This window comes from Eupeodes corollae, chromosome 1 (genome assembly GCF_945859685.1).
Source record: "Eupeodes corollae chromosome 1, idEupCoro1.1, whole genome shotgun sequence".
NCBI classification, from domain to species: domain Eukaryota; kingdom Metazoa; phylum Arthropoda; class Insecta; order Diptera; family Syrphidae; genus Eupeodes; species Eupeodes corollae.
In genome coordinates, this window is record NC_079147.1 from 263,493,772 (window position 1) to 263,512,396 (window position 18,625).

An 18,625-nucleotide genomic window follows, 5' to 3' on the forward strand; every position below is an offset into this window, starting at 1 on the left:
TGGAGTTCTCCAGTAACAATCTATCGTCAACCAGATTGACCGATTGGCGATCGACGCAAGACACGCTTCCAGCATCATGGATGGCCGAACTTTCCGAGGAGAATACATCGACTCGGACCACTACCTCGTTGTAGCCAAGGTAGCCCTTCGTGCTTCCAGACCTAAGGCAAAACAGGGATGGGCTAGGAAAAGGTACAACGTCGAACGGCTACAATCGCAAGAGATCGCCAAATCCTTTTCTGACCGAGTTACAAGTAACATCTTTCGAAGTGGTTACAAGTGGGAACATTGTCAAGATGCAATCAAAGAAGCCGCCTCTGATGTGCTGGGTTTAATGAGGGCAAAACAAAGTACCTGCTGTCATCAAGAAAGGACTTACAACACCGACGTCTTGGTCAAAACTTCACCCGACAGACGTTACCGCGATTCAGGTAGCGCGCACAAGTGGAAAGTGACTACACCCAACTTGGAGCGCAAAACTGGAGACATCTAGCTAGGTACATGGAAAAGTTTGTTGGGTGAGGCCCAAGTTCATACGGGACTATAGCGCCACCTTAAGTAAGTAAGTAAGTGTTGCCAGTTCGAAAAAAAAAGTCCTTTCTGGAAATCACCAAATTTATATTTAATAGAATTTAAGCCCTTAGTCCAATGTTAATATTGTTAAAAACCTTTGCTGTATCCGTGTGCCATCTAAAAATATTTGTCACGGGTACTGCCTCTTGCGCGAAATTAACAAATCCTTCAAAATTAATTATTATCATGATAAGTGATTTCTTAAATAAGTTGTTCGAATTTTGCATACAAACTTTAGCTATACTCTACCCCTGACATTATTCGCACACAGGAATGTTTGAGAGATGTAAGTCACTAAGTCCTGGTTCTCTGCGAGCTGGTGCACCACATAATGTTTAATTTAAAAAAAAAAAAACTTTTCAAATATCCTGAGATATTTTATTTTTGACTTATCTGCAAATATATTCATGTCAAATCCTTTTGGCACGATCCCATTTAATTTAGATTTATAGGAACCTTTCACATTTTAATAAGGCTGATAATAAGAGTCAGTAAATGCCAAAAACCTTTGGTATTGTTGAAGAGCTCTTTTAAAATCCGAAATACTTAAAAATAAAACATAAATCAAGTGATAAAAGGTCTTGAAAAGGATCATAAGACACCTGTCGTTCGAACTCTAGCTGAATTTTGAACCTTCTTAACTTTATCGATGTTTTATGTAAGCTTTGTTAAGTGCGGTTAACCACACAATCAAACTGTATGCGTGCAGATTGGTGATACTCTAACGTTGTATACGTTTAAGGCCTTGAGTTGCCATTTTTTACCGAATGTTTTATAATAAGACCACATCCAGAAGGCTTTTCAGACCTTCTTTAACAGTTTTTCAACGGACTTTAGTACTTTTAATAAAAAAACCAACAAAAACTCTGTACCTCAAGCTAACAATCTTTTTTTTTCTTAAAGATAAAACCAATACTTGCTTTATAGAGCATATCAAACTTTATGTACCTATAGGTAAGGTGTATAAGAGTGTAAAATATCTCTTGCCTTCATCTGTCTATATAACGAAGAATTATGGTATTATGTCAAAAAACACTCAAAAGCAAGGCACATACTCTTTAATATGGACCCAACACTTAAGGGTATATCGACTATCGATATAAGAAGGTATCGACCATATAATAATAAGGAGAAAATCCCTTTCCCATCATCAATAAAAATAAAGCTACTGATCCTTAACAACAACGTAGCTATAGGTAAAACGTATACAAAGGTAGACATAGGGTATAGGTTCCTTATAACTCGTACAATGTAAAATCTATATGTTTTGTAGATATAACCTTACAGAGCCTTATAATATAGAGCTGAGAAATTATGCCAAACATTTTACACTCAAGGTGTCAAAATGTTTTTGTAACATTTTCAAATGTTTGGCATTTGGTTCAACATATACTCGTAAAATACATCACATACATTTTTTGAACTGATGTAGGTATGTTGTGTATACGAAAGTCTTTCAGCCTCAATGGTCCATTCCATCTACAGCGATACATAAATTTCATACCTGAGTGAACAGGGAGTCCTTCTTCTTCTTCCAAATGAATTGAGATAACAGGTACGTACGTGTATTTCTATATACGTCTCTACACAACACACGAAGTTCTCCCTCACCATCATTAAAGTCTATTTTATAAGCAATTTAAAGACGATTTGTCTGGCCCCTGCATCAAGGCACATGATGTGGTTAGGTATGTCTTTAAAAATAAATTTCAATAAAACCAAGAACTTTCTTACAGAACTTACAATCTATAGACACATAAGATTGACCACTTTTGTTGGGATAAAACCGAGAGAAATAGATATCCATACCGCATATCCCCTTTAACTTTAGGGCAAAATATACAAAATATTAAGTTGGGGTATTTCTTCAAAAAGTTAGTGGCCAGAAAGAAAAATTCAACAATAAACAATAAAATTCAACACAAACATGGTCTAAACTCTTACAAACTGGGTTATGTTATATTGTACAGACATAGCTACCTACCATATAAATATGTAGGTACCATATGGATGCCTACATAAAATGGCACCTATAACTCAAACCTTCTACCACCCACCGCCGACGCCGCCGCCGCCATCTCAACCAGAAACCCCCTTTCTATCCCACAAATATGCATCCTACAACAGTCAACCGACCTTCATTGTCGTCAGGGTGATATGTTATGCCTTTGTAAAAGTTACTTTAACTGTGGCAAGTTTCCAAGGGAAGATGGAAAAGACTTTTCTTTGATAACAAAAACTTCTTGAACTTTTACACAAGAGGGGGTATGGCATAAGGTATACTAAATGAGTATATGTACAACACTCATAGTAAATTGCACAAAAACCCAAAAAACAAAAAGAAAGAATCCTTCTTCTTCTTCTTGTTCTATGCTTGATGGCTGCTGCCTTCTTTGAAATTGCTGCTATTTGATTTCAGAGTGTTCTTCTAATGAAAATACAGAGCCGGATGGAACATAAAGTTAAAGTGACATATGCACGTCAAAAGTGTCGCTAAAAAAGACAACTTTGCGAATTAGGTTTTCGTTCGCACCAAAGGAACAAGTTCGGGTCTCGGGTGTTGGGTTTCTGTTTTCTTTTTTCGTTTGTTTTTGGTTTTTGTTTTTCTTTGCTAAAGCACGAAAAAAAAAGAATATCTTTTTGAAAGTGTGAAGCTTTAGATGAGATGCCATATTATACCTTCCAACATTACATTCCCTGATGTGATGATGCCTGTTGATCCTCTGTTCCTCGCTTTCTCTTTTCTTCTTTTTTTTTTTGAAATGCTTCCGACTTTAATCTTTTGGAAAAGTTCCAAAGTACATAATACTTGTTTTTTAAGTTATTTGGAATTCACATGATTGTTAAGGTGATATATAGACAGTCTACCAGTCGTGTTTAAGGATCTGAGGGTTGTATATTTTAAGAATATAACATGTTGTTGCGAAGGCGATATTTTTCTAGGTGTTAACATTTGAATTTTTAATATTAAATGTGTCCGTAATAATAATAATTGAAGGGGTGTCAAAAGTTGTTTCAAAAGTTTCTTAAGATGTGTTTCTATAATGACAATTGGTAAGGAATTTGAGTGACAGTGTAAGTGACAGCACAACTTATGTTGGCTTTAAAAGAACCGGGTGTTTGAAAATTACTAAATTCTTAGTTAGGATGGGCGATTTGAGAAAATTGGATCTAACTTGTTTGATTTTTTTGTATTTTTATTATTTTGAAGTGTAATTCACAATAAATGACGTAATTTGCTTTCATAATTTTAAACGTGCTTCCATTTTTCACAAAAAACTAATTTGTACTCATGTTACCATCATCCATTTTGAAGTAAAGGCATTGATCATCAAAATTAAAGGTTTTCATTTATTGAATTTGTAATCTTAACAGCGGCCATATTCTTTTGCTATTTATTGAATTTGTAATCTTAACAGCGGCCATATTCTTTTGCTATTCTTTTGCAAATCGGGCTGTTTTGCCAAACCACTATTTACAGAATTAATATTTAAATTCCCATAAGGAGTTATTGTAATCGGTCTGATTTAGCGAAATGAAAAATTTGATATTTCTCGACATTTTAAAGTCTTTAGAGTTGAAATAAAAGATTTTTAGAGAAACAGTTTTCTTACAAAAAATACAAACCTGAGCAAAACTTTACTAAAAGTTGGTAAAAATTTACTTTCGACTTAAATATTGGCTTTAAACAATTTTTATCTCATATAAAATATATTTTTTTTAAATTCAATAAAATTTTTATAAAAATTCAACAGTCCTTTTCTTTTAAAAAAAAAAAATAAAATCTACAAGAAATAGTACGCAAAATTGGTAAAAATTGATGGTCGGTTCTCGATATTTCGTGAATAATAGAAGACATTGACTCCAAATTAATTAAATTTATCCAATTTGTTTATATAAGGAATTAAATCTTTTAAGGGATGCTACTTAAATTGGTAAAAATTGGTTCTCAACTAAAAATCTCGTTAACAAAAATATAGATATTAATATCAAACTATTTCATCATTTGTAAAATATTATTGGTAAATTATTTTTTTTTTTAAATAATTGAACTGACACCTTTTTTAACAAAACACAAAAATCTACAAACCTTTCATAAAAGACAAATCGATAGTTGGGTTAGGTTATCAGTGTGGGTCCCATCCCAGCCTCTTTTTTTTGTTACTTCGTCAAGTGAGCAAAGAGATTGGTTTCTGACTTAATGAATGTAAAATGAAAGTCAAGATGCCGCTTAACCTTTAATGGGTTCTTTATTATACGATAGTCAAACTCCAACTAACCCATAACAATATTATACTTGAGCTATTTATAGCTCTACAGTTTGGCCATCCTATCATTTGCTTATGTCATCATAATCAACAGCATCGTCACCATCGGCGTCATGGTCTTCATCGTCGTCATCGGTGTTCCCGAATGGGCCTCCCGGCAGTTCACACCATCGCTTCATTTTGTCTGTTGCATTCCAGGAATGTCCTTAACAACAAACCTATCGTTCGGGAGAACCTTGGTAACAATGTGTAGACCCCGAAAAACTGGCTCACGTTTCCGTGATGTACATGTGGCAACTGGTTCATTTTCAATTAATATTAAATCATTTAGCTCATATTGGGATGGTTTCCGGTGCTTCTGTTCAAATGACTTCTTTTGGGCATGCTGATTTCGAATGATGTTCTGAATAGCGGACTCCCTTCGTTCATCTACTTCTTCTTTCTTAGACATTGATTTTATTCCCAGCTCCAACAATAGTTTATTGCCCAGAATGTCTCTCGGAGTGTAGGAAAACAATATTCGTGTGGACTTGCCCTAGTAGTAGAGTTCTTGGTTGTGTTTAGACCCCATTGAATCGATCGCAAGTAGCTGGCCCAGTCTTTAACTCTTTCGCTGGAATGGGTGCACTTAAGTGACGAGAGAACCGTGCGGTTGCAGCGTTCCACCTGGCCATTTGCTCTTGGTGTCCTCACGGCATTTTTCACGTACTGGATATCGTTTTCATCGAAATACTGCGCAAATAATTTGGCGGTGAAAGCTGTTCCTCTGTAGGTTATAATCATGCGAGGGACACCAAACTACCCCGTAACTTTAGCCAAAACATTTAGGACGTCCCGAGAGTTTGTAGTTTTCACTGCTCGAAGTATTGAATACTTTGTGAAGTTGTCCACAATGGCAAGCACGTACCTGGTCTCTCCCTTTCCAACGCGGAAAGGTCCGAGGTGATCCAGATGGACCGTGTCGAAGGGCATTGGAACTCGTTCCGGGGCATGCAGTTCCCCTTCACTTAAACCACCTTTACGTTTGGCATATGCACTGTCGACGCTGGACTTTATGTAGGACCTCGTGTATCCCCTTATCCTGGGGAACCAGTATGTCTCCCTTAGCTTCAAAAGGGTCTTCTCATCAGCGAAATGACCTACGTCATCGTGGCAGAGCTTTAACACTCGCCATCGAACTGCCTTTAACTAATAGGAACAAACGACATCCTTTCACTCGGTACTCTTTTTTTAGGTTTGCCTTTTCCTGTGTCATCTCTCCAGGCTGCAGTGCGATTATAATGGACCGTAAATTAACATATTGCCACTGAGTTGTCGATTAAGAGCATCCACGTATGCCGCTTTAGTACCTGGCTATTAGACGGTTTCAAATGAGAATTCTTGGAACTTAAGCCACCATCGACTCACTCTAGAAAGGATCTTTTGCTTGTTGCTACAATGGCCTCGCAATCTGTTACGACCTTAAAAAGCTTTCCCAAGAGATATACTCTGAAGCGCTCCAGACTCTCCACTATGGCGAGCACTTCCAGTTCATAAAAGTGGAACTTCTTTTCATTGCCCGTCAGTTTTTGACTGAAAAAGATCACAATATGAAGACCTCTGTCCTGCCCTTCTTTTTGCATCAGAATGCCGGCAAGCCCTAACGACGAAGCATCGGTGTGGACTTCATGATCGCATTCCGGGTTGTAAAGAGCTAAAACTAGAGGATTAATTAAATTCTTTAAATTCTTACGAAAGCAGCTTTCTGATTTTCGGTCCAGTCAAACTTCCGATCACTCTTAGTGAGGCCACTGAGTGGCGCAGCCCAGTGAGCATAATCCTTCACGAACATTCTAAAAAATCCCGTGAGACAAAGGAACTGAAGAACCTCGTGAACACTCCGAGTTCTTGGAAAGTTTGTGATTGCATCTGTCTTATGCTAACTTGGTTTGAGACCGTCTATGCTGACCTGGAAACCGAGAAATTCAATGTTAATTTTAAAGAAAGAACACTTGCTCGCGTTTAAAGTTAAGCCTGATTTCATCAACACCTTAAGGAATCTCTCTAGCTTTTCCAAACCTTCTTGTACAGTTTTACAAGCAATAATGGGTGTCATATATATAAATCTCAGCGTCACCCTTATTTGATGTTCAAATGGTAGACATGTTGTCCTTTATTCTTTTGCGTTGGTTGTCAACAGTAAATCCGTCCGTATCCGAGGCTTGTTGGTGCTTCGCAACTATGAAAGCTTTTACGTGGCCAGGAAGTCACCCCGACGCACAACCTCCAACATGGAGGGCCAGATCCTAAGTATAACTCCAAGGATGGGGATCCGGATAAAACCGCTCCTTACAGGCCTGGGCTTCGAATAAGTCGAAGAAGCCCAATAAGGTGTTCACTAAGTAGTTCAACCTTACTGGAACTGTAGGCGCCACCGTTGATTCCATCTCGGGAATTCCTCCGCTGCCGTCTGGATAAGGAGAGGTGCCTTAGTGGAAACACCTCTCCCCAACTCTCTCGTTTGCTGCCCCCAACAACTTTCCACTGGGGTTGGAACCCAATCTCCAGTTGAGGTACTAGGCACCCGATGTTCACCACGTGGAGGTGAGAGTAGGAGTTGATAGACAGAGGTTGGTTTTAAGAAAAACCTGTGGACGCTTGTGTCCTCTTGAATGCACATGTCTACCATTTGAACGTCACAATCGACAGACGTAACTTTGAGGTAATCAAGGACTTCGTCTACCTAGGCTCCGCTGTAAACGCAGAAAACAACACCAGCGCTGAGATCAAACGCAGAATAACTCTTGCTAACCGCTGTTTCTTTGGACTAAGAAAGCAATTGAGTGGTAAAGTCCTCTCTCGAGGGACCAAAGTGTTGCTATATAAGACCCTTATCATCCCCGTCCTGCTATACGGTGCAGAAGCTTGGGTCGCTTCGAGAGAAAAGTTCTTCGTGTGATCTACGGTCCCGTATGTATCGAAGGGGAGTGGAGGAGAAGAAAGAACGACGAACTGTACGGGCTGTACAGCGACGTAGACTTAGCCAGAAGAGTAAAAGTCCAACGACTAAGATGGCTGGGTCACGTAGAGCGCATGGAAACCAATGCTCCGGCCCGGAAAGTCTTCGAATCCGCACCCACAGGACAGCGCAGTAGAGGAAGACCGCGGATCAGGTGGCGCGCACAAGTGGAAGGTGACCTCACCCAACTTGGAGCACGAAACTGGAGACATCTAGCTAGGGACCGAGCTAGATGGAGAAGTTTGTTGGGTGAGGCCCTAGTTCACACAGGACTGTAGCGCCACCTTAAGTAAGTAAGTAAGTCACCCTTATTTAATCTAGCCTTAATTGTGTTCATGGTTGCCTGGAATACAGCAGGTGCATTGACGAGTCCGTAAGGCATCATGTTGAACTCATACAAACCATCATCAGTCAGAACCACTGTAAACTTCTTGCTATCTTCTTCTATTGGAATCTGGTGATAACCCGTTGCGAGATCCAGTACGATGAAAGACTGGTTGCCAGCTAGTGATGACAATACTTCCTCTACCACAGGCATCGGAAACCTTCTTTTGGCCGTCGCCTTATTGAGTGCTCTAAAGTCAATGCAGAATCTGTCCCTTCCATCTTTTTTCTTGGTCAAGACGATTGGAGAACAATGGTCGGATATTGATGGTCGGATGACGCCTCGCTTTAGAAGTTCCTCGACTTTTTGCTTCACGAATTCTCGTTTTGCGAACGGGATTTTATAAGGTTGTACCCAAATAGGCTGGTTTGTGGTAAGCTCTATTGTGCACTGTCCCAGGTTGGATACTCCCGATTCGTCAGCATTTTTTGCGAAGCAACCGCGATAGTTTGATAATAAGTTTCCTAGACTGCGCTTGTCTTCTGCGCTGATTTCGCCGATTTTGAGCTCATCAAGACTTAAAGCTTCTCTCTTTAAATACAGCTGCATCACCATCTCACACTCATTAGACCCTTCTTGTGACGGATTTAGGATGGTGTGATCCTTAATTGTTAGCTTTTTGTAAGTAGTGGCTTACTCGAATATACTCTTAAATTCGAAATCAATGCCAATATTACCTTGAACGGCGAACGCTTAAGGTAGCCTCTTTTCTAAAGGATATAGAGGAGTAATGTGATTAGTTTGATCTTAAGCAGATTAATAGCTTTTCGAATAATCTCGATCGCATCCTTGATTTAATTTTTATCGACAAGGAACTTTGTGCTGATATAAATGTTATCTCTTCAACTCCACTATCCACCATTTTGCACTTGAATAAACTTCAAATTTTATAACTATTTTAAAAAATTAAACATCCTAAAACATGAATATGGTTCATCACCTGCGTACTTTCGACTGTCTGTCTGTCTTAAGCAAAAATTAAATATTGCTTATAAAAAGTTTACTTCTAAGCTAAAAGAGGCAATTAATGTATGTATATATTCCAAAAATTTGTTTGGTGTTTTATAAACAACAAGAAAAAGTCTATTAGACGTTACATCATCTGATCTTTGTTTGACAAATATTTTCAATCCGTATGTGTGGTTCCAAATCAAGACACTACATCTTTTCATAATAATTCTATAAATTCATTAAATTTTGGAAATTTGACTATCGCAGTGATTATATTTCAGTTTCTATGAACTGCTTTAAGCCCTTCTGCATAATTATATTCGAAGAATGCCAGTGTGGCTTTCAGCCTCACAGATCGAACCTATATCAAAATCTTCAAACTAAGACGACAAATCCTTAAGACGATCAGCGAATGTCGAGGTCCAACATTTTCTTATCGACTTCAAGGCCACTTACGATGGCTGAACTCAAGAAAACTGATCCAGTTGTGCCATATAACCATTTGGAAAACACTTTACGGCTATTAAAGAAAAGGAATGCAAAGTATTGGGTAAGACGAAAAACCTGCTACTAAAAAATAGAACAAATAGCCATCCATCCACCGACTTATAACAAAACGAACCTATTGATAGCAGTATCTAAGAAGTTCATCAACCTCGGAGTAAATTTCAACACTACGAATGACACTTTAATGGATATTCGACGAAGAATAACTCTAGAAAACTTCTGCTTCTTCGATTTGAGAAAAGCACAACAAATGGGTTTAAAACTCCTCACCCGAAAGCCAAATTTCACGCTCTACTAAATCCTCATACAGTCAGTCTTCGAATCCCAAACATTCAAGTTGAAGACGAAAAGATTTGGAGACGAAACCATATATCTCATGTCTTTTAATGGATCAGAAATTTTATGATCGAAAATGTGCTGCAAAGTTTACTTGTGAAATTTGTGAGCTTAAATAAATAAAGCCAACATTTTTGGTCATCCCATTGAATTGGAAGTTATTGTAAATGGTCTAAATTGTCAAATTGAAAATTTTGACATTTCTCGACATTTTTAAGTCTCTATAGAATCTAAATCCATGATATTTAGAGACATTTTTGTACGTTTGCAACACCTTTTTTGTTATGCACAATATCTTAAGAACGAGCAAAGATATTGACTTCAAATACATTAAGTTTAATAAATTATAAATTCAAGATATGCAGAAAGGGTGCTTTATTTCATTATAGCAAATTTAAATAAAAATAAGTTAAGTGAAAAAAAAATTAAGCCTTAGAAAATCTACTAAAAATTGATTTTCAACTCAAATATCTTGCGAACAGGCAAAGACAATGATACAACTTTATTAAATCTTCTACAAAATATTGTTTATAACTTCCTGTAAAATTAAATAAAATTAATTTAGACTTTTCTTACAAAAAATTTCAATCCTTCCAAAAATCCTAACAATACTTTATTTTTCGAAGTTTCTTAAATGATAGTTTAGCATATTACAAATTAATGGACACTAATGGAAAGTTACCTATGCGTTCCACAGCCTATTTTTTTTTTTCATTTCCATGCCGCTAAAACGCCTGTTTGAACGTGAAGTAATTACATAATGACCTATTTATAAAGGCTCACAACCTTTTTGCAGTAAAACTCGCTCCGTAATTGAATATTTGAGTTTAAAATCAAAAACTTAGTTAAAGTAACGCACATTACATTAAAATATCAATTTAACTCCCTTATACATAACTAAAATTCAAAACCTCACGTAATATAATCCCCATCACATAAATTGCAAAATGCGGAAGTAACTTATCATTTCGATAAGGATAAGGACTCACTTTAAAGGCACGAAACTAAATCCTTATCGTTGGTAGGTACTGGGTAGCAATATTCCTAATCTTTCTTGCCTCCATATTTTATCCAAGCTTTATGTATTATTATATAATGTACATGGGTACACTATTAGGTACCTATATTCATATCATGTATACATACCCAATGTGACGTCTAATTCAAGACTTCCTTCCTTAAGGAAGCTGAACCATACCACCTATCCATAACGTCTTGTGTGTTGTGCTATACATTAGAGTATAGTGCAACGAACGTATAATATCAAATTCAAAAACTTGTAAAAACATTTTCGTCAAAAAGTCTTCAAGACCTCCGTATAAACGAGCACGAGCACAAGAGACGACGAGAGTATACCCAACTATTACTGAATTGTTGACTGCGCGTTTTTTGACTTTTTTATACTTGACTGCAGCTATCCTCTCTCTGCCACAACAAAAGGATGTACAATATGCAAAGTTATATATATGTATAATACAACTTAAAAATATGTATACAAAAAAAGCACCCAAGGATAACCAAGGATATATAGCACTCAGGATGAATAGCAAGGCAGAATTTGTTCAAAACTTATAGTTCGCCTAACACTATGTCGTTATGGTGCTTGTCGATATGCCATTTACATACTTCAGTTGTGTTTTATTTTTTCTTTAGTCAGGATGTGGTGTGTCCTTCTGATGGTGTGTTCCTTATTCTGTCTCTCTAAGGATACGAAGGAAAAATTTGAATGTGTGTTCGGATGCTTTAGACAGATTTCAACAATGAAAAGTTGTCTTCCGCCATCGTTACCTCATGTGGGCTTCAAGAGAGGGGAGATAGGTTTATTTTTATTTTTTTATTTTATTTCACTTTTTCGAATGAGAACGAGCTTACTTTACTTACACCATATATGTATGTACATGTGTAGCTACACACGTCGATGGTTTATTGTGTCTTCATGCAAAACTTTTATAATACTTACTGGGGACAATATTTTTTATCTGAAGTGTAAAGTAAAGAACTTAAATTGCATGACAACGGGGAAAGTATATACTCGTACATATGTATATTATTTTTTGAACAAAAGATCTTAGTTTCGTTTTTACTCGATGATGTGACTTACTTATGATAATGACACACTTGAGGCTCTAGTTTCAGGAGGCTTTCGGGTCCTTACAATTAGATAGTAACAGGTTTATCCAGTTCGAAGAACCATTAGTGTCTATATATTTAGTCGAGGAGAGATGCATGAAGATGTTTCAAGGATATGATGGTTTAAAATGAAAATGGACGAAGTGCTCATCGTTATGGCATTATGGATTTTGGAAATTTTGTGTTTGACAGTTTCATGTATGTTCAGAGGTTAAAACTGTGGTGAAAGTCCTAAAAGATCTCAACATACATAAATCCTCTGATCCGGATGGTAACCCTGTTCATGTTCTTCAACCCTTTTTCATCTGTTATACACCCCAGGTTTCGTTCCGAGTAGAAGGCAAACAGCATTTGTTCAGCCTATCCCCAAAAAAGTCAAATACTTCACCCTCCTAAGTATCGACCGATTTTACTTATTTCACTTTTTTCCAAGGTCATGGAAACGCTGATTAATTATCAGCTCAAGAAACATCTAAAAACACCGAAATCTTCTCAATAACGGGCTCTACGTCTTTCGAAGCAATAGATCCACCAGTGATCTCATATTTCGTCCTACCAAACAGTGGAGCAAATCTTTAGATTGTTTTAAAGAAATTAAGATTATTACACTTGATTTTTCAAAAGCATTTGATAGGGCACTCTTTCTTATTAACAATGCGTGCTTTCGCTTTTCATAAATCCTTCCTTTATTGAATTAGTAATTTATAACTTTCCATATGAAGTTATTGTAATGGGTCCGATTTGTCAAATTGAAAATTTTGACATTTCTCGACGTTTCAAGGTCCCTAGAGTCGAAATAAAAGATTTTTAGAAAGATGTCTGTGCGTGCGTGTGTACGTACGTTCGTACGTCCGTACGTCCGTACGTTTGCTACGTTTTTTTTGTCGTTCATAGCTCAAGAACCAGAAGAGATATCAATTTCAAATAAATTTTGTTATACAGATAATAAGGCAGAAAGATGCAGAAAGGGCTCTCAAGAAAATTTCATGGATGGTTTTTTTACTAAGCTGTTTGTAAAAAGGTAAAAAACGCTAGAAACTTTAATTAAATTGTATATAATAAATTGTAACGTGATATCAAAGAAGTATATTTTTTGAAAAAAATCCATTTAACGGTTTTTTTTATAAATCAAAAATACTGAAAAAAAAAATGTTTCACCTCGAAAATTTTACGACTGAAATATGATTTCATCTCCAAAACAATTTTGTGAAACGAAGAATAATGTTTTGAGCATCTGATAAAATTTTGAGAAAAATCGAATTAACAGTTTTTTTTATAAAAAATAAAAATCTAAAAAAGCATTACTCAAAGTTGGTAAAAATTGAATATCGATTCAATTATCTTTTTAAAAACTTGAAATTTAGGCATCAAACTTATTTTATCTTATAAAAAATATTGTTTTCAACATTCTGAAAAATGTTGAGAAAAATCGGATTGACAGTTTTTTTACAAAAAATAAAAACCTAAAAAAAATTAATAAAAGTTGTTGAAAATTGATTTTCGACTCAAATATCTTTTTAAAGCTTTGAGATAATAGCTTCTTACTAATTTTAATGCTCATAACAAATATTGTTTTCAACATTCGACAAAATTTTGAAAACAATCGAATTGACAGTTTGTTTTACAAAAAATAAAAACCTAAAAAAAATTTATAAAAGTTGGTAAAAATTGATTTTCGACTCAAATATCTTTTCAAAAATTGTAGTTATTGACTTTAAACTACTTTTATCTTTCAAAAATATTGTTGTTAACATTCAGTAAAATTTTGAAAAAATCGAATTGACAGTTTTTGTACAAAAAATTGAAAACCTAAAAAAAATTAACAAAAGTTGGTATAATTGATTTTCGACTCAATTATCTTATCAAAAATTTTAAATATTGGCTTCAAACTAATTTTATCTTATAAGATATATTGTTTTCAACATTCGGTAAAATTTTGAAAATAATCGAATTGACATTTTTTTACAAAAAATAAAACTAAAAAAAACAATACTAAAACTTGATACAAATTTACTTTCCACTGAATAACTTTTCAAAAATTAAAAATATTGGCTTCAAACTTATTTTATTTCACAGAAAATATTGTTTTAGATATTCAGTAATTTTTATATAAAAATCCAACAATCCGTTTTTTCATACAAAATAAAATCTACAAAAAATAGTACGCAAATTTGGTAAAAATTGATTCGAGTACATATAGACAAACTTTTAAGCAAGAAAAATCGACAGACGGGATGGAAAGTTATCAGTGTGGGTCGCGTCCCAGCCTCTTTTTTACCTTTAAAATCGTTCAATACAAATAGTATTGGATGGGATCGGATTGAAATTCACAAAATAAATGCTGGTGTGCCCCAGGGCTATGTTCTATCTCCAACACTCTTTCTCATTTAACTTAATGATATAATGACGGCAACCTCGAATCCAATGCATTGCTTCGCTAACGATAGTATTCCTAGCTTTTCATATTCGTTTTTAGATTCACACCCCTTTTCTTCGTTTGTGGAATGGAAAATAAAAAACAGCGTGTAATTGAATGCTGTCTGGTATCATTAAAGTTTGCCATTATCCATGGATGACACTTGCATCAATGAGGCTGGAAGTCTCGATATTCTCGGTATGTGTATCACCACCACCCTCTTGTGGAACTATCATATACGAGATGTCACCAATAATGCCGCAAGATGTTAAGTTTTCTAAGGCGTCTACCCCTATGATCCGGCTGTTATCTGCAAGATTTATATATACGCCCAAAGCTGGATTAAAACTCCTATCTTTGATCTGGTGCTCCTGAAATTTACTTAAGCCTCTTGGACAGTAATTAACGTAGAGCATTTAAATTGATTGGAGGTAATACCATCATTGCATCATTTAAGCTGCTTGAACATCGTCATAAAGTCAGTCTTGTCTCACTTTTTTTTCATTAAATTAACGGTGTATGCTCTAGAGAAACAGTCAGCTGCATTTCTCCCCTTAAATAGTTCAACCGTAATACTCACGCTTCTAGGAATGCTCATCAGTATACCCTCAAGTCGAACTTTGGTACTACTGTAAAGTACAGGGATTCGTTCTTAAGGGGGTATTCTGGTCTAGAAATTAAAAAAATCGATTTTTTTTTCTTTTCATATTTTCATAGTATAACTATTTTAGAATATGTCTACGAGAGGATTTTCCCAAATTCAAATTATTTTCGGAGAAATAAGTATTTTGCTGAGCAGCCATCCAAATCGGTTGGGCTGCAACTAATAGAACAAAAGACATAATGGGGTACTTTAAACGCGTTTTTCTCAGAACTGTCTTTTTGAATCTGATACCCACGATTTCTCAGGTTCTGCCGAACCGATTTACTTGAAATTTTAAGAGATTCTTCTTTAGGGACTTGTCTACGTCCGGAACTACGGCCATCCCCAAATTTTCATTTTTAATATTTTTAACAAATCGAAGAATGTTCAAAAAAATGGTAAATTTTTTATATTTTTCTTTAGACAGCCGCCATTTTGTAAAAAGAAATGTTTGTAACTTTTCCGTAGTTCCAGACATTGCGACATTATTGTAGATTAATAATCTTTTTTAGTTTTTGATTTCAGATTTCTAGGAGAGTTAAAATCGTGGGTATGGTCACGCACCAAATTTTTGAGACGCACCACTCCATGAACTGATAGCTAACGGAATTTTGATTTTTTTTTTTACTTTTTTATTTTTTTTGTATGCTTCTAACGTGAATAAATAATGTATAAAAAAATGTATGGTAAAATTGTTGCTTGCTTTTTTCTACAGCACTTCAAAAATTACCTAAAATTCATGTCTCTAGACCAGAATACCCCCTTAAGCCGTACTACGAGAATGTGGAATGCCTTTCTACTCTCCGTCTTTCCCAGTCATTGCAATAGCAAAAAATTAAAAACCAATTTTCAACCTTTTGTTAGATTTGAAATAACTTGAACATTTATTTTAAATTTGTATATTTTGTTGGTGTCTGTTAAATATTAAACTTTAAAACCAGGGATCTCGCAAATAAATTGCTAAATGCCTCTAAGCTTTCAATTAAGCTAAAACGAAATTAGACATAGGTTACAGATTGAAGTCTGGTAAATAATATTACTATCTGAAGTTTTTAGATTATTAGATTACCGATTATAAATTTTGTTTCACAATAATTTAAGACCTCAAAATCTTAATGTTTGTCTTTTTGTAAACAGCTGAAAGTTGTTCTTAGTTTTTGACAGCTGTCTGAATTAAGCTTTAATAAGTCTAATATAAGAACTCACCTATCCATGGTTAGAACGCAGCCATTTACTTTAAAATGTCAGTTTCCCGCTATTTTTTATTTGAGATTGGAAAGGGTGTTATTAGTGGAAATAAAAAATATATAAAGTTTTGCTGTTTTAAAACTGGTGCCTCTTTCAGCCTTTGAACTTGTGTGTATCATATAATATTACAATAAACACTAATAACACGATAACATCAGGGTTTTCTAAAAAACAATTCTTGTAGAAAATTTTATCAATTGAAAAACAGAAAGTGAACACAATGGTAAACCATTAATTACACTGTTTATATAAATATTCAACCAAATACATTTCATCGTGATGAACTAAAATAATAAAGAAAATGAACTTTGCTCTCTTTTTCTAACACCATAACAAAACAAAACAAAACAAAAAAAAGAGGCTGGGATGCGATATACACTGATAAGTTCCCATCCCGTCTGTCGATTTGTATTGCTTAAAAGTTTGTCTAGATTTTATTTTTTATGAAAAAAGAACTGTTGGATTTTTATAGAAAAATTACTGAATATCGAAAACAATATTTTCTGTGAAATAAAATAAGTTTGAAGCCAATATTTTAAAGTTTTGAAAAGATATTTGAGTCGAAAATCAATTTTTACCCACTTTTATAAATTTTTTTTTTTAGGTTTTTATTTTTTGTAAAAAAAACTGTCAATTCGATTTTTTCAAACTTCAACTGAATGTTGACAACAAGATGTTTTGAAAGATAAAAGTAAATTAAAGCCAATATCTCAAAGTTTTGAAAAGATATTTGAGTCGAAAATCAATTTTTACCCACTTTTATAAATTTTTTTTTTTAGGTTTTTATTTTTTGTAAAAAAAACTGTCAATTCGATTTTTTTCAAACTTCAACTGAATGTTGACAACAAGATGTTTTGAAAGATAAAAGTAAATTAAAGCCAATATCTCAAAGTTTTGAAAAGATATTTGAGTCGAAAATCAATTTTTACCCACTTTTATAAATTTTTTTTTAGGTTTTTATTTTTTGTAAAAAAACTGTCAATTCGATTTTTTTCAAACTTTAACTGAATGTTGACAACAAGATTTTTTGAAAGATAAAAGTAAATTAAAGCCAATATATCAAATTTTTGAAAAGATATTTGAGTCGAAAATCAATTTTTACCCACTTTTATAAATTTTTTTTTTTTAGGTTTTTATTTTTTGTAAAAAAACTGTCAATTCGATTTTTTTCAAACTTCAACTGAATGTTCACAACAAGATGTTTTGAAAGATGAAAGTAAATTAAAGCCAATATCTCAAAGTTTTGAAAAGATATTTGAGTCGAAAATCAATTTTTACCAACTTTTATAAATTTTTTTTAAGTTTTTATTTTTTGTAAAAAAAACTGTCAATTCGATTTTTTTCAAACTTTAACTGAATGCTGACAACAAGATTTTTTGAAAGATAAAAGTAAATTAAAGCCAATATCTCAAAGTTTTGAAAAGATATTTGAGTCGAAAATCAATTTTTACCAACTTTTATAAATTTTTTTTAGGTTTTTATTTTTTGTAAGAAAACTGTCAATTCGATTTTTCTCAACATTCTTCAAAATGTTGAAAACAATATTTCTTATAAGATAAAATAAGTTTGAAGCCTAAATTTCAAGTTTTTGGAAAGATATTTGAGTCGAAAATCAATTTTTACAAACTTTGAGTAATGTTTTTTTTTTAGATTTTTATTTTTTATAAAAAAACTGTCTATTAGATTTTTCTCAAAATTTTATCAGATGTCAAAAACATTATTCTTCGTTGCACAAATTTGTTTTGGAGATGAAATTATATTTCAGTCGTAAAATTTTGGAGGTGACAAATTTTTTTTTTCAGTTTTATTGATTTAAAAAAAAAAACCGTTATATTGATTTTTTTCAAAAAATATACCTGTTTGGTATCATGTTACAATATATTATATAAAATTTAATTCAAGTCTCTAGCGTTTTTGGTTCGTAAGATATTTAGGGTTAACCAAAATTTTCACCTTTTTTTCAAACTGCTATAGTAAAAAAACCACCCACGCAATATTCTTGAGAGCCCTTTCTGCATCTTTTTGCCTTTTTATCTGTATAACAAAATTTATTTGAAGTCGATATCTCTTCTGGTTCTTGAGCTATGGACGACGAAAAAAACGTCGCGAACGTACGGACGTACGGACGTACAAACGTACAAACGTACGTACACACGCACGCACAGACATC